We start from the raw sequence: 21041 nt of genomic DNA, 5'->3' as shown, positions 1-21041 counted from the left end.
CTGCCCCCCAACCTCGGAGGCTTGCATCCGTGGTCACCAGGACCCAGTCCTGTATGCCGAATCTGCGGCCCTCGAGAAGATGGGCACTCTGCAGCCACCACAGTAGAGACACCCTGGCCCTCGGGGACAGGGTGAGCAAACGATGCATCTGAAGATGCGATCCGGACCATTTGTCCAACAGATCCCACTGAAAGATCCTTGCATGGAACCTGCCGAAGGGAATTGCTTCGTAAGAAGCCACCATCCTTCCCAGGACTCGCGTGCAGTGATGCACCGACACCTGTTTTGGTTTCAGGAGATCCCTGAACAGAGATGACAATTCCTGGGCCTTCTCCTCAGGGAGAAACACCTTCTTTTGTTCTGTATCCAGGATCATGCCCAAGAACAACAGACGCGTCGCAGGAATCAGCTGCGACTTTGGAATGTTCAGAATCCAGCCGTGTTGTTGGAGCACTTCCCGAGATAGTGCTACTCTGGCTAACAACTGTTCCTTGGACCTCGCCTTTATAAGGAGATAGTCCAAGTACGGGATAATAATAACTCCCCTCTTCCGAAGGAGTATCATCATTTCGGCCATTACCTTGGTAAATACCCTCGGTGCCGTTGACAGACCAAACGGCAACGTCTGGAATTGGTAATGACAATCCTGTACCACAAACCTGAGGTACTCCTGGTGAGGTGGGTAAATGGGGACATGCAGGTAGGCATCCTTGATGTCCCGTGATACCATAAAATCCCCCTCATCCACTACGTCCTTTATATGGTCTATGGTTAGCAAAATAGTATCCCTGTCGAGTGTATCCATGTTATCTGACAGGGTGTCAGACCAAGCTGCTGCAGCACTACACATCCATGCTGACGCAATTGCAGGTCTCAGTATAGTACCTGAGTGTGTATATACAGACTTCAGGATAGCCTCCTGCTTTCTATCTGCAGGCTCCTTTAAGGCGGCCGTATCCTGAGACGGCAGTGCCACCTTTTTTGATAAGCGTGTGAGCGTTTTGTCCACCCTAGGGGATGTTTCCCACCGTACCTTATCCGTTGGCGGGAAAGGGTACGCCATCAGTAACTTCTTAGGAATTACCAGTTTCTTATCAGGGGAACACCACGCTTCTTCACACAATTCATTTAACTCATCAGATGGGGGAAAAGTCACTGGTTTCTTTTTCTCCCCAAACATAATACCCTTTTTAATGGTAACGGGGTTAATGTCAGAAATGTTCAATACATTTTTCATTGCCGTAATCATGCATCGGATTGCCCTTGTGGACTGTACATTTGTCTCATCCTCGTCGACACTGGAGTCAGTCTCCGTGTCGACATCTGTGTCTGCCATCTGAGGTAGCGGGCGTTTTTGAGCCCCTGATGGCCTCTGAGATGCCTGGGCAGGCGCGGGCTGAGATGCCGGCTGTCCCAAGGCTGTCACGTCATCCAACCTTTTATGTATGGAGTTGACACTGTCGGTTAAAACCTTCCACATATCCATCCACTCCGGTGTCGTCCCCGTAGGGGGCGACATCACACTTATCGGCTCCTGCTCCGCCTCCACGTAACCCTCCTCATGTCGACACAGCCGTACCGACACACCGCACACACACAGGGAATGCTCTGACTGAGGACAGGACCTCACAAAGTCCTTTGGGGAGACAGAGAGAGAGTATGCCAGCACACACCACAGCGCTCTATAATACAGGGATGTACACTATACTGAGTGATTTTTCCCCTATAGCAGCTTATTTACACAGTTTTGCGCATAAATTTATGTGCCCCCCCTCTCTTTTTTACCCTTGAAGTCAGGAACTGCAGAGGAGATCAGCGGCGGGCTTCTCCAGAGTTTTTAAATGTATAATGGCGGGGGTTAATGCACATATACTGTTTATTAGACTGTATTATGTGCTTTTCGCCAATAACGGAATCTAATTGCTGCCCAGGGCGCCCCCCCCCCCCAGCGCCCTGCACCCATCAGTGACCGGAGTGTGTGGTGTGCTAAGGGAGCAATGGTGCACAGCTGCAGTGCTGTGCACTACCTTAATGAAGACCGGAGTCTTCAGCCGCCGATTTTCAACTTCTCTTCGGTTCTTTTGGTTCTGCAAGGGGGACGGCGGCGCGGCTACGGGACTGGATGACTGAGGACGGGGCCTGTGTTCGATCCCTCTGGAGCTAATGGTGTCCAGTAGCCTTAGAAGCCCAAGCTAGCTGCAAGCAGGTAGGTTCGCTTCTCTCCCCTCAGTCCCACGTAGCAGTGAGTCTGTTGCCAGCAGATCTCACTGAAAATAAAAAACCTAACAAATACTTTCTTTTCTAGGAAGCTCAGGAGAGCCCCTAGGGTGCATCCAGCTCTGGCCGGGCACAGATTCTAACTGAGGTCTGGAGTAGGGGCATAGAGGGAGGAGCCAGTGCACACCAGATATAGTACCTAATCTTTCTTTTAAGAGTGCCCAGTCTCCTGCGGAGCCCGTTTATTCCCCATGGTCCTTATGGAGTACCCAGCATCCACTAGGACGTCAAAGAAAAGGGATGATCATCATCTTTCGGTCCAAGGGTAGCAGTAATGTTGAAACAGCACAGTTTCTGAACTGTTCACGCACTGCTTTGGTGAAGGTATATTGTGACTGGACAAATGGCACCATTGCAAATAACCAATGTGGAACATGCGGAGAACCACTTGCTATTGATGCGAGATGTGAATGTCAGCTATGAAGGTGCATAAGGGCTATTAAAATTAATCTGGGGACTAACAGACATATGTCTGAAGTGACAGTGAAGCCTGTCTAGCTGCTGTCCATGCTGCACACGGTGGTCAAAATAATGCAACTCAACCGTGTATATATATATATATACCCTACCAACCCTGCAGCCTACCCCCCTGGGAGATTTCTCATTTCACAGACAGGGTGGACAGCTTTAAAGTGTACAAAAGTATAAAGAAAAAAATATATATTTTAATTCTCCCTTTCCTGGAATCGAACCAGGGACCATGAACATGGCTACCAGTCAAGGAACACAACTTCTCCATTCAATTCATACTGAAGGCAGCCTACGCACCCACAGCCTACCCACCCACTGGTAGACTTCTCATTTCACAGACAGGGAGTACAGTTTAAATGAATTAATAAAATAGTGTGTAAATGAAGTGCTCATGCCAGAATTGGTTGGGGGAAGGGAATCAGAGAGGTCCCTAGCATTTTTTTTTTTTACTTTGCTTGCTGCATACAGTAGTGAAAGGGATTGTGAGTGACCCATCCCCACATATACTGTATACTGAAGCAGTAAGTGCATATACCTTACAGATGATGCATCGCAGACGTTCCATCAGTTCACATATAAATTAGAGCCCAACTGTATTGACTGCCTAGATTTGGTTTTGATTGGTACTCCATGGTAAAAAGTGAAAACAAAGACTTTTTTCAAAGAAGTAAACACAAATAGCTACATCCCCAACTCAAGTTGCTATCACCCCACATGGAAAAACAGTGTCCCATTTGGTTAATAATTAGAAGAAACAGTATTAATACTAATGATCACTGAAAACATTCGCCGATCCTTTCTAAAAAGGTTTGTCGAAAGAGGTTATAATCATTCCTATATTGAAAAAGCCAGAATAAAAGCATCCATTCGTGATAGAAGTGAAATGTTATTAGAGAAAGATAGACCAAAAAATGAGAGGAAATGGCAATGCACTCTATGGGGGAAATTTACTAAGCTCCCGATTTTGACCGAGATGCCGTTTTTTCATCAAAGTGTCATCTCGGTAATTTACTAAACACTAATCACGGCAGAGATGAGGGCATTCGTAATTTTTTGCAAGTCCAAGTAAAAAATTACGAATGAATACACCATCGGTCAAAACGCGGCTGTTTAAGTATGAATCTCGGTCATTTACTAAGAAGTGCAAAGCAAAAAACAAACAAACACTGCCGTGAAAAATTACAACTCGTAAAAAAGTGCTAAAAAAAAACAGACCTTTTTTTTTTATTCGTGATTGGATAGGCATGCACGGATCCATGAGATCCGTGCATGTATATCAGTGGGAAGGGGTGGGAAAGTGCTTATTTTTTCAAAAAAAATTGCGTGGGGTCCCCCCTCCTAAGCATAACCAGCCTCGGGCTCTTTGAGCCGATCCTGGTTGCAGAAATATGGGAAAAAAAATGACAGGGGTTCCCCCATATTTAAGCAACCAGCATCGGGCTCTGCGCCTGGTCCTGGTCCCAAAAATACGGGGGACAAAAAGAGTAGGGGTCCCCCGTATTTTTAAAACCAGCACCGGGCTCCACTAGCTGGACAGATAATGCCACAGCCGGGGGTCACTTTTATATAGTGCCCTGCGGCCGTGGCATCAAAAATCCAACTAGTCACTCCTGGCCGGGGTACCCTGGGGGAGTGGGGACCCCTTCAATCAAGGGGTCCCCCCCCCAGCCACCCAAGGGCCAGGGGTGAAGCCCGAGGCTGTCCCCCCCCATCCAATGGGCTGCGGATGGGGAGGCTGATAGCCTTTGTTGTAAAAGAAAAGATATTGTTTTTAGTAGCAGTACTACAAGGCCCAGCAAGCCTCCCCCGCATGCTGGTACTTGGAGAACCACAAGTACCAGCATGCGACGGAAAAACGGGCCCGCTGGTACCTGTAGTACTACTACTAAAAAAATACCCAAAAAAAGACAAGACACACACACCGTGAAAGTATAATTTTATTACATACATACACACATACATACATACTTACCTTAAGTTCCCACGCAGGTCGGTCCTCTTCTCCAGTAGAATCCAAGGGGTACCTGTTGAAGAAATTATACTCACGAGATCCAGGGGTCCAGGCTCCTCGGGAAATCCAGGGGTAATCCACGTACTTGAAAAAAAAAAAAAAACGGTGTCCCGACCACGAACTGAAAGGGGACCCATGTTTTCACATGGGTCACCTTTCCACGAATGCCAGAAACCCACTCTGACTTCTGTCTAAGTGGGTTTCTTCAGCCAATCAGGGAGCGCCACGTTGTAGCACTCTCCTGATCAGCTGTGTGGTCCTGTCCTCACTGACAGGCAGCACACGGCAGTGTTACAATGTAGCGCCTATGCGCTACATTGTAACCAATGATGGGAACTTTCTGCCCTGCGGTTGACCTAAAGTGACGTCACCGCTGAGCAGAAAGTTCCCATCATTGGTTACAATGTAGCGCATAGGCGCTACATTGTAACACTGCCGTGTGCTGCCTGTCAGTGAGGACAGGATCACACAGCTGATCAGGAGAGTGCTACAACGTGGCGCTCCCTGATTGGCTGAAGAAACCCACTTAGACAGAAGTCAGAGTGGGTTTCTGGCATTCGTGGAAAGGTGACCCATGTGCAAACATGGGTCCCCTTTCAGTTCGTGGTCGGGACACCGTTTTTTTTTTTTTTTCAAGTACGTGGATTACCCCTGGATTTCCCGAGGAGCCTGGACCCCTGGATCTCGTGAGTATAATTTCTTCAACAGGTACCCCTTGGATTCTACTGGAGAAGAGGACCGACCTGCGTGGGAACTTAAGGTAAGTATGTATGTATGTGTGTATGTATGTAATAAAATTATACTTTCACGGTGTGTGTGTCTTGTCTTTTTTTGGGTATTTTTTTAGTAGTAGTACTACAGGTACCAGCGGGCCAGTTTTTCCGCCGCATGCTGGTACTTGTGGTTCTCCAAGTACCAGCATGCGGGGGAGGCTTGCTGGGACTTGTAGTACTGCTACTAAAAACAATATCTTTTCTTTTACAACAAAGGCTATCAGCCCCCCCATCCGCAGCCCATTGGATGGGGGGGGGACAGCCTCGGGCTTCACCCCTGGCCCTTGGGTGGCTGGGGGGGGGACCCCTTGATTGAAGGGGTCCCCACTCCCCCAGGGTACCCCGGCCAGGGGTGACTAGTTGGATTTTTGATGCCGCGGCCGCAGGGCACTATATAAAAGTGACCCCCGGCTGTGGCATTATCTGTCCAGCTAGTGGAGCCCGGTGCTGGTTTTAAAAATACGGGGGACCCCTACTCTTTTTGTCCCCCGTATTTTTGGGACCAGGACCAGGCGCAGAGCCCGATGCTGGTTGCTTAAATATGGGGGAACCCCTGTCATTTTTTTCCCCATATTTTTGCAACCAGGATCGGCTCAAAGAGCCCGAGGCTGGTTATGCTTAGGAGGGGGGACCCCACGCATTTTTTTTAATTATTTTACAGTGTTTAATTAAAAAAAAAAAAAAAAAACCCCAGCACGGATCACACAGATCCGGCCGAGATTGATTGTAAAAAAAGTCGGCAGTGTTTTGCTAATCACTGCCGTAAAAATAGAAAAAAAACCACGAATGACATCGACATCGGAACAAAAGAAAAACCCGAATACGACAGCTTAGTAAATTAGTCGTAATCAATTCAAAAAGTTGCAGTTTTACACTTTCGATGTCATTCGTGATTGAACTTTGACCTGAAACGGGAAAATACGAATCTTAGTAAATTTACCCCTATGTATCACCCAATTTAACCGAGAAAATCAGTCTAGAACACAGGTTCTCAAACTCGGTCCTCAGGAGCCCACACAGTGCATGTTTTGCAGGTCTCCTACAGAATCACAAGTGACATAATTAACTCCACCTGTGGACCTTTTAAAATGTGTCAGTGAGTAATTAATACACCTGTGCACTTGCTGGACCGGGTTTGAGAACCACTGGTCTAGAAGATACTTGAATATCACTGGGGGATTCTTCTAAAATACCCTATTTTGGGAACAAATTTACCAGCAAAACCCAATTTGGTGTTCAGTAAAGCAACTAATCTAAGAAGCATTATATCACCAAGTAGGCTGAAGATCAACAGTACTAAAGAAGTTCAGAAAGAAAATCATCTTGTTTAAAGAGCAGGATGTCTACCACGCAGCAAATTTATGGACAATAAAACTAGAGATGTGCGCCGGACACTTTTCGGGTTTTGTGTTTTGGTTTTGGATCTCCATTTGAGTTTTGGATCTGGATTAATTTTGCCAAAACCACCCTTTCAGGTTTTGGTTTTGGATCTGTATTTTTTTTTTTACACATTTTTTGTTCCTGCGGTATTATTAACCTCATGTCACATCTGAGGATTCTTGTGGATCCGGATTTGGGGAAGATGATTCTGGTGCACTTGGATCTCTGAATAACAAACGAGCGGGACGGATGAAGGTCTTGCGCATTTATTACTTGGAGTAGTTTAACAGGGTTCACCAAAGACAGTTGAATAGAGATATGACTGTAGGATAGCGGGTGGTTGAGGATACTGGATCCGTGACCCAGTACTTTAAAGGAGTAATTCCGAAGGCTGGTTACTGCGGCGTCCGGAACAGGTAGCTAGGTAGGACATGGAAACAGAGTCAGCAGTCTGCATAAGGCTATATCAGGAGGCTTGGGTACTTTGCTGTAACAAGAACCTGACACGGGAGATGCTGCGGGAGCACAGAGAACTAGCTTCACAGATACTGTGAAAGATGTTGCACAGGCAAATTCCCTCCTCCAGGCTTTCCTGTCTTATTGCAGCTGCTCGGAGCTGATTGGCCACAGGGAAGTGATAGGCATTTTGCCCACATCCAAGATGGCTGTTGGGAACACAGCCCAGTCTGTTCACAGAAGCTCTGGCCCCACAGCAGCACTGCTAACCCCTGCCGGAGGGACATGCTGCCAGTCTGCTAAGCTGCCAACCAGTGCCCTGCCTGTCCTCCCAGCACAACCTGCCTGGCGCCATCAGCTTGCACTTCCACCAGCTGGACCTCTCCAAAGGGACCGGACAGGTAAGAGCCGGCTACCCTGCACAGTCTACCGCCGGACTGTGACACCTCAATAACATTCATTTCCACGCACAAATACGTGGCCCATCTAGAAGTACACTGCAGTGGCAGACAAAACGGCAGTTTTAAAAACTAGGCCCCAAAGAGCACATAATGCAAAGAAAAAAAAAGGTGCAAGATGGTATTGTCCTTGGTACCTCCCACCCACCCTTATATTGTATAAACAGGACATGTACACTTTAACAAACCCATCATTTCAGCGACAGGGTCTGCCACACGACTGTGGCTGAAATGATTGGTTTATTTGGGCCCCCACCAGAAAAGAAGCAGTTAATCTATCCTTGCACAAACTGGCTCTACAGAGGCAATATGTCGTCCTCATACTCCAATTCCTCACCCCTTTCAGTGTGTACATCCTCATCCTCACCTGACTCAAGCTGGCTGTGTCTGTGTCTGAACTGACTTCACGTGTGGCAAGTTCAAAGGGTTGGAGAACTTTGCACAACACAGAAATCATTCTCCACTGCACTTGAGTCAGGTGCATTCCCCCTCCTTTGCTTATATCATAGGTGGATGCAGTGCCAGATTAAGGTCCACATGGGCCTGGAGCTGAATTGCTGAAGGGCCTATTATGTTCCACCACAGGGGTGTGACCAGTGCTGTGGCGGTGTGACTAGTGATGTGGGGGTGTGACCTGTGCTGTGGGGTGTAAAGTCATTCCAGTGGCAAGTTAGAATTTGGAGCTCATGTACTCCTCTATGTCCATATGTGCCTATGTCTGTATGTGCTCCGCTATGTCCATATGTGCCTGTCTGTATGTGTTTCTCTGTCTGTATGTGCCTTTGGGGTCTATTTACTAAGCCTTGGATGGACTTAAAGTGGACGGAGATAAAGTACCAGCCAATCAGCTCCTAACTGCCATCTCACAGGCTGTGTTTGAAAAATATCAGTTAGGAGCCGATTGGTTGATAAAGTGACCGGAGATAAAGTATCTCCACCCAAGGCTTAGTAAATAGACCCCTAAATCTTTTATGTGCCTATGTCTGTATGTGCTCCTCTATGCCCAAATGTGCCTATGTCTGTATGTGCTCCTCTATGTCTGAATGTGCCCGTCTATGGTCGTACGTGCCTATATCCATATGTGTACCTCTATGTCCATGTGTGCTCCTGTATGTCCGTATGTGCCTGTAGTATGCCTATATGTACTCCGCTATGTCTTTATGTGCCTATATCTGAATGTGCCCATCTATGGGTTGGGTATGGGATCCCAACAGTGAGGATGCCGGTGGTCAGAATACTGATACTACTTGGTAAGTAAACTAACCCTACCCTCTTCCTAATACTCTCCTCATGCAGTCTAACCCTAACCTTCCCCTTCCACAGCCTAATTCTAACCTCCTCCTCCGCAGCCTAACACTAACCTTAATCCTAGTGCCTAATCCTAACCCTCCCTGCTATACTTATATTAGTGAAAGTGGAGAGAGAAGAAGGGAGCAAAGAGAAGGGGAGACACCGAGAGAGAGCAAGAGAGAGAGATAAGGGGGATATAAAGAGAGCAAAGGGGGGAGAGAGAGAGGGGAGACAAATAGTAAAGGGGAAGAGAGAGAGGGGAGACAGAGAGCAGGGGGTAGACAGAGAGAGAGAGGGGAGAAGTGGGAGAGAGAGAAAGGGGGAAGAGGGGGTGATGAGGGGGATAGAGAGGAGGGAGAGAGGGAAGAGAGAAGGGGGGAGACGCAGAGAGAGTGAAGGGGAAGACGCAGAGAGAGTGAAGGGGGAGACGCAGAGAGAGTGAAGCGGGAGACGCAGAGAGAGTGAAGGGGGAGACGCAGAGAGAGTGAAGGGGGAGACGCAGAGAGAGTGAAGGGGGAGACGCAGAGAGAGTGAAGGGGGGGAGATGCAGAGAGAGTGAAGGGGGGGAGACAGAGAGTGAAGGGGGGGAGACAGAGAGTGAAGGGGGGGAGACAGAGAGTGAAGGGGGGGAGACAGAGAGAGAAGGGGGAGACAGAGAGAGCGAGAGAGAAGGAGGAGAACTGGGAGATAGAAGGGGGAGAGGGATGATGAAAGAGGGAGAGAGAAGAGGGGATACACAGAGAGAGAAAGAGAGAGATGGTAAGAGAGATAGATGGGGGGAGTCAGAAAGAGAGGGGAAACAGGGAGAGCGAGGGGAGAGAAGGGGGAGAGAGTAAAGTGGGGAGACAAGGAGATAGAAGGGGCAAGAAAGAGAGAGAAGGGGGAGAGAGAGAGAAAGAAGGGGGGGAAGAAGGGGGATACAGGGAGAGAAGGTGAGGAGGTGGGAGACAGAGAGAGAGAGAGAAGGGGGAGATGGAATGAGAGGAGGGGGTACAGGGAGGGAGAGGGGGAGGGAGAGAAGGGGTGAGACAGAGAGTGAAGTGGGGAGACACAGAGAGAGAAGGGGGATACAGGGAGAGAAGGAGGCTGAAACACGGAGAGAAAGGGGCGAGACAGAGATAGAGAAGGGGGAGACAGAGAGAGAAGAGGAAGACAGAGAGAGAGAAAGAAGGAGGAGACAGAGAGAGACAGAGAGAAGGGGGAGACAGACAGAAAGAAGGTAGAGACAGAGAGAGAGAGAGGGGGAGACAGAGAGAGAGAGGGGGGGAGACACAGAGAGAGAGAAGAGGGAGAGACAGAGAGAGAGAGAGACAGAGAGAGAGAGAAGGGGGAGCCACACAGAGAGAGAGAGAAGGGGGAGACAAAGAGAGAACGAGAGAGAAAGAAGGGGGGACACAGAGATAGAAAGAAGGGGGGGTGAGATAGAAGGGGGGACACAGAGAGAGAAAGAAGGGGGGGGAGAGAAAGGAGGAGACAGAGAGAGAGGGGGAGAAGTGGGAGAGAGAATGGGGGATACACAGAGAGAGCAGAAGGGGAGAGAAGTGGGAAAGAGAACGTGGGGATATACAGAGAGAGGAGAAGGGGGAGACAGAGAGAAAGAAGGGGGAGATGCAGAGTGTAGTGAAAGAAAGGGGAGACACAGCGAGAAGGGGGAGGGAGAAAGGGGAAACAGATAGAGAGGGAGGGAAGGGGGGACACAGAGAGAAAGAGGAGGGGACACAGAGAGAAAGAGAAGGGGGGGACACAGAGAGAAAGAGAAGGGGGGACACAGAGAGAAAGAGAAGGGGGGACACAGAGAGAAAGAGAAGGGGGGACACAGAGAAAGAGAAGGGGGGACACAGAGAGAAAGAGAAGGGGGGACACAGAGAAAAAGAGAAGGGGGGACACAGAGAAAGAGAAGGGTGGGACACAGAGAAAGAGCAGGAGGGCACAGAGAGAAAGAAGGGGGGACACAGAAAGAAAGAAGGGTGGGAGACAGTGAGGAAGAGAAGGGGGGGTAGATACAGAGAGGAAGAGAAGGGGGGGGAGACACAGAGGAAGAGAAGGGGTGACACAGAAAGGAAGAGAAGGGGGGTAAACACAGAAAGGAAGAGAGGGGGAGACACAGAAAGGAAGAGAGGGGGGAGACACAGAAAGGAAGAGAGGGGGGGGAGACACAGAGAGGAAGAGAGGGGGGGAGACACAGAGAGGAAGAGAAGGGGGGAGATAGAGGAAGAGAAGGGGGGGAGACAGAGAGCAAGAGAAGGGGGGGACACAGAGAAAGAGAAGGGTGGGGAGACACAAAGAGAAAGAGAAGGTGGGGAGACAGAGTGAGAGAGAAAAGGGGGGGAGCGAGAGAGAGAAAAAGTTAAAACAGGTATTCCCTAACCCCCCCTTACTGGTGCACTTTGGTACCATGTTACCAGGCATCCCCCTAACCCCCCCCCCCCCCCCCGCCCCGTACAGGCAGCACTCCGTACCTTCAAAAGCAGTGCATGTGGATCAATGTCTTTAGCGGTGGCAGCAGCAGCGGGTCCCCGTCTTTACTGGCAGTAGCAGTGGGTCCCCGTCTTTACCGGCGGTAGCAGCGGGTCCCAGACTTTAGTGGCAACAGCAGCGGGTCCTATACTTTAGCGGCGGCAGCAGCGGGTCCCAGACTTTAGCGGCGGCAGCAGCCCCTATTATTTGGATCTTGCAGCGTTAAACCGCAACAGCACACGGCGGAAAGGAGGAGGGGGAGGAAACATGACTTGAGGGGAGGGCTGCCTCGGCCCGCGGCCAGCCTCTTCCGCATCCATGCAGGGAGTGCATTCGACTGCGCTACATTACGTTTAATGTGAGCACTCTGTGGGGTGGAGGGGGTGAGGGAGCCAGTGAGGCAGTGGGCGGGACTTCGGACGGCCACTGATGGTGGTGACAGAAAAAAAATATTTTTTTCTTGTCACCAATGTCTACCAGTACTGTCTGGGCCTATTTTTATGGGGGGGCCTGGAGCTGCAGCTCCATCCGCCCCATTGTTAATCCGGCCCTGGGTGGATGTATAGGCTTGAATGGCCTTGTGCTGCTCCTCCATCCTCTGAAGCATATAGAGGGTTGAATTCCACCTTGTTACTACCTCTTGCTTCAGGTGATGGCAGGGCAGGTTTAGGCGTGTTTGATGGTGCTCAAGTCTCCGGCACGCGTGGCTGAATGTCGAAAGTGGCCTGCATCTTTTCGGGTCACCAACAGCATCTCCTGCACGCCCTTGATCTTTTTCAAAAAATTCTGCACCACCAAATTAATTGTGTGTGCAAAACATGGGACATGCTGGAATTTGCCCAGATATAATGCACGCACAATATTGGTGGCGTTGATGGATATCACAAATCCCCAGGAGAGTGTAAGTGGGGTAAGCCATTGTGTGATGATGTCCCTCAGTTTCTGTAAAAAGGTTGACTTATGGAATCCGGTTATACACAGCATAGCCTGCCTAGGAACAAGATGGCGTTTGTGAGATGCTGCTGCTGGTGCTGCTGCTGTTGTTGCTGTGGAAGGCAATACATCTACCCAGTGTGCTGTCACAGTCATGTAGTCCTTAGTTTGCCCTGCTCCACTTGTCCACATGTCCATGGTTAAGTGGATAGTGTGTACAACCTTTACAGTCACTTGCCTAGTGAAGTGGAATCTAGACGGAATTTGGTACCCTTGACGCAATACGTCCATCAACTGTTTAAATCACACAGCACTAGTGATGGAGACCAGTCACACGTTTAACACCAGCATAGTTGTTCTGGCCTCCGTAATCCATTGTGCAAAAGGACAACTGCTGTCATATTTTATCTTCCTCACAAAGAACTGTTGGACAGTCAATTGCTTAGATGAAGTAGTACAAGTGGTCTTCTGACTACCTCTCTGGGATGACGATCGACTACCAGCAGCAACAACAGCAGAGGCAGCAGTATGCGTACAACTCTACTGTTCCTGACTGAGGAGGAAATTGACATTGAGGGACTTGGTGGTGTGCATTGCAGGAGCTTGGATACAACAGAAAAAAGGGATTTAGGTGTCAGTGAACTGCTTACGCTATTACCTAAAGTTTTTAAACTTGACAATGACTTATGATGAATGCACTGCAGGTGACGTATAAGGGAGGATGTTCCTAGGTGGTTAACGTCCTTACCCCTAATTATTATGGATTGACAAAGGCAGAGCCGAAACTAGGGGAGGGCGAGGGCTAGGGGGGCATGTGACCTGGGCGCTGAATTGGATAGGGCGCTGGGATCAGCTGCATCTTACACAGCAGAAAAGGTAGTGTAGAAAAATGGGATTTGTAGTCATGTGTGCTACTACTTAGACTTTATGCAGTAACATAGAGACTACAAATCCCATGATGCGTTGCACCGCTGCTGGAGCTACAGTAATCAGGACAGCGTGTAGCTTCCCTTCCTCAGCAGCACGCCGAAAAAGTATACCTGCCGCCCGCCCTAGCTATGAATGTGTTCATGCTGCTGACCTTTCTCTGGCCCCACACAGAACTGCATTCAGCACTGAGTCCCTGACAGCACAGTGATGGATGCAAGCAGGACTGCAGCCTTTACCTCCACCTTAGTAAAGAGAGAGAGGACTGGAGGTAAAACACACTCTCACTCTCTCTCACTGTGACTGGTGTTAACCCCTGCAGTTCATTTATACTGTAGTTTTCTTAAGCTTATATGCAGTATATTGACCTAATCTATAATGCTGAGACTGCTTATTTTCACAAGAGTGACAGCTACATATTATATATATATATATATATATAGTGTATGTGGGTGTGTACATATATACATGTGTGTGTGTATATATATATATATATATATATATCCAATCGAAACGGGTGGCACTCCAAGAGGACTTGGCAAATGGAAATAAAACTCAGAGACTGCGCTCTAGTTGCGGTAACGTTTCAGTTATGTATTAACTTTCGTCAGACGAACATACAAAATACATTTACATACCTTTATACCCCACCAAACCCTTGTGTTCCGCCTCTCCTCGGACCTGTCCGCTGGCGGGGATTGATGACGTAATTGCACAGTGCCTGTGTAACGCGCTCACGTCCCACGCTGCGTTACAGGTTACCATGGAGATAAACAAACAATGTTCACGTTATTTAACCATACAGCGTATGTATTGCATTAGTCATTTTCATAATAATGTTATCAAATCTTGAATACTAAATAAATTTCCATACTCATACCCATAGGGATATAAATATACCAATAAATACATGTTGATCAACAGAACAAAAAATATGGATTAAATAAACCCTTTGCAGAAACATCAGAAAAAAGATAATTCAATGACAGTTATTCATTCGCAGAGACCTCAAGAAAAGCAATTCAATGACAATAGTTCATTAAGGCCGCCTGGAGCTATTGTATTAAGGCTATAAATCCATCTTGCCTCTCGCTGTAACAGCAATTTGTTTCTGTTACCCCCACGGATATTCTCGGGTTGCTGATCTATAATCTTATATTTTAAACTTGACAAATTATGTTTAAATTTGGCAAAATGGCGTGCCACTGGTTGCGATTGACTTTCACCCCCCAGTGCCGCCCTAATCGAGGACCTGTGCATGGCCATTCTTTCACGAAACTGTCTTGTCGTCTTTCCGACATAAAATAAACCACAGGGACAACGTACATAATAATAAATTTAAACATAACTTGTCAAGTTTAAAATATAAGATTATAGATCAGCAACCCGAGAACATCCGTGGGGGTAACAGAAACAAATTGCTGTTACAGCGAGAGGCAAGATGGATTTATAGCCTTAATACAATAGCTCCATGCGGCCTTAATGAACTATTGTCATTGAATTGCTTTTCTTGAGGTCTCTGCGAATGAATAACTGTCATTGAATTATCTTTTTTCTGATGTTTCTGCAAAGGGTTTATTTAATCCATATTTTTTGTTCTGTTGATCAACATGTATTTAATGGTATATTTATATCCCTATGGGTATGAGTATGGAAATGTATTTAGTATTCAAGATTTGATAACATCATTATGAAAATGACTAATGCATCACATACGCTGGGGTATATTTACTAAGGTCCCGATTTTGACCGAGATGCCGTTTTTTCATCAAAGTGTCATCTCGGGAATTTACTAAACTCAAATCACGGCAGTGATGAGGCCATTCGTATTTTTTTGGAAGTTCAAGTTTAAAAATACGAATGAATACACCATCGGTCAAAATGCGGCTGTTTAGGTATGAATCTCGGTCATTTACTAACCATTCATATTTGTAATGTCTACCGTGAAAATGCGTTTGCGGCCGTGAAAAAATACAATTCGTAAAAAAGTCCTAAAAAAAGGTAGACCTGCTTTTGAGAAGCGTGTGTTTACATGTGTATTCAATTATCCATTACTCACACCTGAATGTTTGGCCCTATAAAAGGGTCCCAGGCACATTTTGAATATCTCTCACTCTGAAATGGCGGCTGTGGTGTGTGCTACAGATTTTTTGGTTGCTGGGGGATACCTGAGAGTGCTCCATGACTCTTCAATAAATCAGGGCCAGGTAAGTGAACATGGTCAGCATGTTGAACAGGTGCCGCGGAGGCTGCGCCAGCCACGTTTTTTTAGGGGACGTTTAAACTTAAACGCATTGTCTGATGATAGGGTCATACAGATGTTTCGCCTAAATAGAACCAACATTTTCCGTCTGTATGACCTTGTCAAACTGTGACTAGACCCTGAGACAGCATGCTCTCGCTCTGTCTCAGGCCTGCACAAACTCCTGGCTGTGTTGCACTTTATGGCTACTGGGAGCTTCCAGGCTGTGACAGGCGACGTCATTGGTATCTCCCAGCCCACCTTTTCAAAATATTTGAATCAGGTGAGTTGAAATATATATACACGTCTATGTCTAAGTGTTGCTTCTGTTAGGTCTTAGAACACAGTATTGTATTGAATACAGATCATGACACTCACCTTAGATTTATTAATGTGCACTCAGGTTTTGGATGTCTTGGAACCCCATATAAATGCCTCTATCTGCTTCCCTACCCAGGAATCGCAGTGGCATGCTGTCAGGGTAGCTTTCTATGAGCTTGCTTGCATGCCCAATGTGCTGGGGGCCATAGATTGCACACACGTTGAGCTGAGACCACCTAGGGGCCGCCAATATATATATATATATATATATATATATATATATACCAATCGACATCTGGCCCAATCCACTAATGTCCAGGTGGTTTGTGATGCAAATCTTAAAATTATGAGTGTGGTTGCAGGTTACCCTGGCAGATGCCATGACTCCTTCATCCTCAGTCAGTCATCTCTCTTCGATAAATTTGAGGACGGACAAATGCCTGATGGCTGGCTGCTGGGTATGTTCCAAGTGTGTTGTGTGTCTGTGTGTTAAATACAAACTCCATTGTGTTTTAGGGTAATTATTCATCATACACATGTACTAATGTTGCCTATATCTGTTTTTCAGGTGATTGTGGTTATGGCTGCTACTCTTGGCTACTTACTCCATTGTCCCAACCTGATTCTCCTGCTGAACACAGTTACAATCATGCACATAAGTCTACGCGGAATGTGATAGAAAGATGTTTTGGGGTGCTGAAATCTCGGTTTCGGTGTCTGGATAAATCTGCTGGGCTTTTGTTGTATAGTCCCTCAAAGGTGACTAGGATTGTGTTCTGCTGCTGTTTTCTCCATAATCTGTGTTTGAAACAACATCTGCCACATGATGATAAAGAAAACACTCAGCAAGCAGAGGAGTTAGAAACATCTGGTGACAGTGTGAGTACAGATGTAGGGAGGCAGGTAAGGCAAGAAGTGATTTAGCGGTATTTTACCTGTAAGTATTATTATTTTATAATTCACCTTGACTAACCACTTTGCATAAATGTATTGTAAGTGTGAATGTGTGTTTTGTTCGTTAGTGTTTGTTCTTTATACTTGTCTGTACCTTTTTGTTTTTGAAATTCAAAAAAACAGTGACACTCATTACCCCATTAAACCATACACACACAGCGTGTTTTACAATGTTTGACATGGACACAGGAATTTTTGTGAATACAATCAGTGCCGTTTCTTGCGGCGGGCGGCCCGTGCAACCTCACGGGGCGCCCGCCGCGGCACTTCTAGAACACTGTAGTGTAAAATCCCACCTCCTTCGTCCTCCCGAGTACCCAGCTCGGGGGGCGGAGTTTCGCAGAACGACGCGTTGCGTCGTGACGTCACGACGCAATCGCATCATTCCACGAAACCCCGCCCCCCGAGCTGGATACTCGGGAGGACGGAGGAGGGGGAGCCAACCAAGCCGGCGGCGTCGCGAAGAGGAGGGAGAGGCACCGAAGAGCGGTAAGAACTGCTTCAACTGTAAGTCAGCCTCTCCCTCTCTCTCTCTCTCTCTCTCTCTTCCCCCTCCCTCTGCCACCATGTATACAAAGGGGACACTTGCCTACTATAATGTGTAAAATGGGGACACCTGCCTGCGTACTGTGTAAAATGGGGACACCTGCCTGCGTACTGTGTAAAATGGGGACACCTGCCTGCCGTACTGTGTAAAATGGGGACGCCTGCCGTACTGTGTAAAATGGGGACACATGTCTGCGTACTGTGTAAAATGGGGACACCTGCCTTCCATACTGTGTAAAATGGGGACACCTGCCTGCGTACTGTGTAAAATGGGGACACCTGCCTGCGTACTGTGTAAAATGGGGACACCTGCCTGCATACTATGTAAAATGGGGACACCTGCCTGCGTACTGTGTAAAATGGGGACACCTGCCTGCGACTGTGTAAAATGGGGACATGTGCCTGCCGTATTGTGTAAAGTGGGGAGTCGCCTGCCGTACTGTGTAAAATGTGGACACGTGTCTGCCGTACTGTGTAAAATGGGGACACCTGCCTGCCGTACTGTGTAAAATGGGGACACGTGCCTGCTGTATTGTGTAAAGTGGGGACTCGCCTGCCGTACTGTGTAAAATGGGGACACGTGCCTGCCGTACAGTGTAAAATGGGGACACGTGCCTGCCGTACTGTGTAAAATGGGGACACGTGCCTGCCGTACTGTGTAAAATGGGGACTCTTGCCTGCCGTATTGTGTAAAATGGGGACACGTGCCTGCCGTATTGTGTAAAATGGGGACTCGCCTGCCGTACTGTGTAAAATGGGGACACGTGCCTGCCGTATTGTGTAAAATGGGGACACGTGCCTGCCGTACTGTGTAAAATGGGGACACGTGCCTGCCGTATTGTGTAAAATGGGGACACGTGCCTGCCGTATTGTGTAAAATGGGGGCTGTTGCCTGCCGTATTGTGTAAAATGGGGGCTCTTGCCTGCCGAAATGTGGAAAATGGGGACACTTGCCTGCCGCATTGTGGAAAATGGGGATACGTGCCTGCCGTAATGTGGAAAATGGGGACACTTGCCTGCCGTATTGTGTAAAATGGGGACTCTTGCCTGCCGTAATGTGGAAAATGGGGACTCTTGCCTGCCGTAACGTGTAAAATGGGGATTTAATGTATCAAGGGCATTGCGGTGTATTGCGTAATATATATATATTTTTAATTTTTTTTCCTGTGCTCGCCGTGATCTGTCTGTGCAAGGTCAAAAACTGGGTTGTAAGGTAGTCTTTTCTGATGAGGTCATGCCCATTTTACAGAGGCCACGCCCATTTTAGCGAGGTCACACCCCTTTGCCGGGAGCGCGCGCGCCTTCGACGCGTGCATACCTTTTACTTTTTATAACTATGGGGGGGCGCATTTTTTTATGTCAAGGGGGGGGGCACATTTTTAAATATCGCACTGGGAGCCAAACTGGCTAGAAACAGCCCTGAATACATTAGTAACATTTTTATTGTTTTACACAAATTTCAGGTAATAATCTATTTTTTTTTTTTTTTTTTGTGTGTGTGTGTGCTGGGTGCAGAGGTTTGACCAGGGTCGCTGGCCCGTGTTCTGCTTGATCGTCGAACAGGGGAGGTAACTGGGGTCTGGCTAGGGGTAGTTGTTCCGGAGCTGGAGCTGACTTGTTGTGCTGCCATCAGAGTGATGCTTTGGCTGAGGTTATGAATACTGGCATTCAGCTGATTATTTGTGGCAGTGTGGCTGGCCACAATCCGAGACAAATTTTCATTCACTACCTGATGGTGCTGTATGACTTGTATTAGGGCTTGTTGCTGCCGCTGTTGCTCATCAATGATTCGCGTAAAATTTGCAAGCATTTGCGTGTTGTCCGCCCTGATTTGCTCCATTGATGTAGCAATTCTGCCTACCTGAACAATCAGTCTGCCCGAGTTCAGACTAATGCGCGGAAGATGATGGGGCAGACTGGCAAGGTGTTGTGTGTACGTGTTCAGGTAGGCAGTGTTTTGGACCTGTTGTGTGGCCCAACTGTTCCAAAAGTCTGCGGACATTTGTTGCTGGTGTGGAGTTGGGATCAATTGGGGGTTTACTGAGGCTTGGGGCATATCCTGCTGCTGGGTTGGCTGGGTAGGAACAACAGGCGTAAGGTGCAGTGTAAAGGTTGGCTGTTCAGGTTCCTGCTGGTCGTCGTCGCCCATGATGTTTGGTTCTGTATGGGGTGGCCAACAGGCACTGTTTAGTTTAAAATAAATATCTTTGCTTGTCCTAAACATGCCATACTTAATAATACTCATGTTTTTAATTTTTTTTGGGTGTTTATAAAAACTAGGAATCTTTCCTTTACAAGCACATATGTGCCTTCACAGGCGTGCGCAGAGACTGACTGGCGGGTTCCGCACCGAACTTTCCCCCTCCACAGCATTATAGTGTTCTCTCACCTCCCCTGTCCTGGATATAGACTGCTCACCTGGACGGCCCAGAGGAGCGGATCAGGTAAGCAGTGTACATCCAGGACAGGGGAGGTGTGAGAACACTATAATGCCGTGGAGAAGGGGGGGGGGGGGAGGGGGGGGGGGGGGTTAAGTCCGGTGCGAAACCCGCTATTCATTTTCTGTGCACGCCTGTGTGATCAATTTACTAAGATGGGTGTTCAATTTAAAATGGGATGTTGCCCATAGCAACCAATCAGACTTTAATTATCTTTTATTTTGCACCTTCAAGAAGATAATACCTGGAATCTGAATGGTTGCTACGGGCAACATGCCATCTCAATTAGAACTCACATCTTAGTAAATGTACTGTGTCAAACTTTAAAAAATTAACAAAAAAAATATTTTTACTCACCAGACAGCTGAGGTGATCGTGGCTCATCACTTTGGGGACTAGCCAAAATTGCCTGTGGTGGCTGGGGCAACACTGCGGAGATGCGCCGCCTGGGTGGTGAAGATGGAGCCGCAGACTCAGACTCCACACGACGGGTCTTACTGGGCCTCCTAGGTAAACTCACAGAGCCCTGTGATGGCCGCCTTAGAGGAGGGCGGCTTGCAGAAGAAGAACCTATGTGAAAATATAAACATTAATATTTTGTGCTTCTATGTGTTTGCAGAATATGTGACTACAGTAAATTCTTACCTGCATTCCCACCATCTTCATCAGTTGGCTGTGGCGTGTCTGTGGCGCTTCTCTGGCGTACTGTTGAAAAATGTTAAAAAACATTATGACCATACTTTAAATACTCATTGTTATCTGCAAAACCTTATTGTGATGTAAACATCTTGAACCTAATGTTAAGTAAAAAATTTTATGTTTAAACTATTCTGGATTACTTAATTGGGTGTGTATTCTTAAATTAAGATGGTGTTGCACTAAATATTCCAGAAACATTGGTTAATTCTGCACAATATATTGCATTTCTTTTGTTCACCAAAATTGACACAAACAAAAATTAAATAAAAAAAAAAAAAAAATAAACATCAATTTAAAAAAAAGATTTTTTTTTTAAATAAAACAGTTAGGAACAAGCAAGATCTCTGACTATGTATTAGAACTTCACATACCAGCATGCACTGCAACATATGTACCATTCACTATTAA

The 21041-nt window shown here is 47.2% G+C and overlaps 1 long non-coding RNA gene across 2 annotated transcripts; it reads left to right on the top strand.

Annotated features, from left to right (window-relative positions):
• Positions 1-13517: 13517 nt before the first annotated feature.
• LOC134970110 (uncharacterized) lies at positions 13518-20734 on the top strand. Of its 2 annotated transcripts, XR_010189668.1 has the most exons (4): positions 13518-13704; positions 16565-16899; positions 20295-20444; positions 20554-20734. It is a non-coding gene; the product is annotated as an uncharacterized LOC134970110 (long non-coding RNA). The 2 variants fall into 2 exon arrangements; XR_010189667.1 differs by having other exon boundaries at positions 20295-20734.
• Positions 20735-21041: the final 307 nt, after the last annotated feature.

This window comes from Pseudophryne corroboree, chromosome 11, assembly GCF_028390025.1.
Source record: "Pseudophryne corroboree isolate aPseCor3 chromosome 11, aPseCor3.hap2, whole genome shotgun sequence".
Classification (NCBI taxonomy): domain Eukaryota; kingdom Metazoa; phylum Chordata; class Amphibia; order Anura; family Myobatrachidae; genus Pseudophryne; species Pseudophryne corroboree.
The sequence above is the reverse complement of the archived record's forward strand: the minus strand, read 5'-3'. Positions and strand labels throughout refer to the sequence as shown.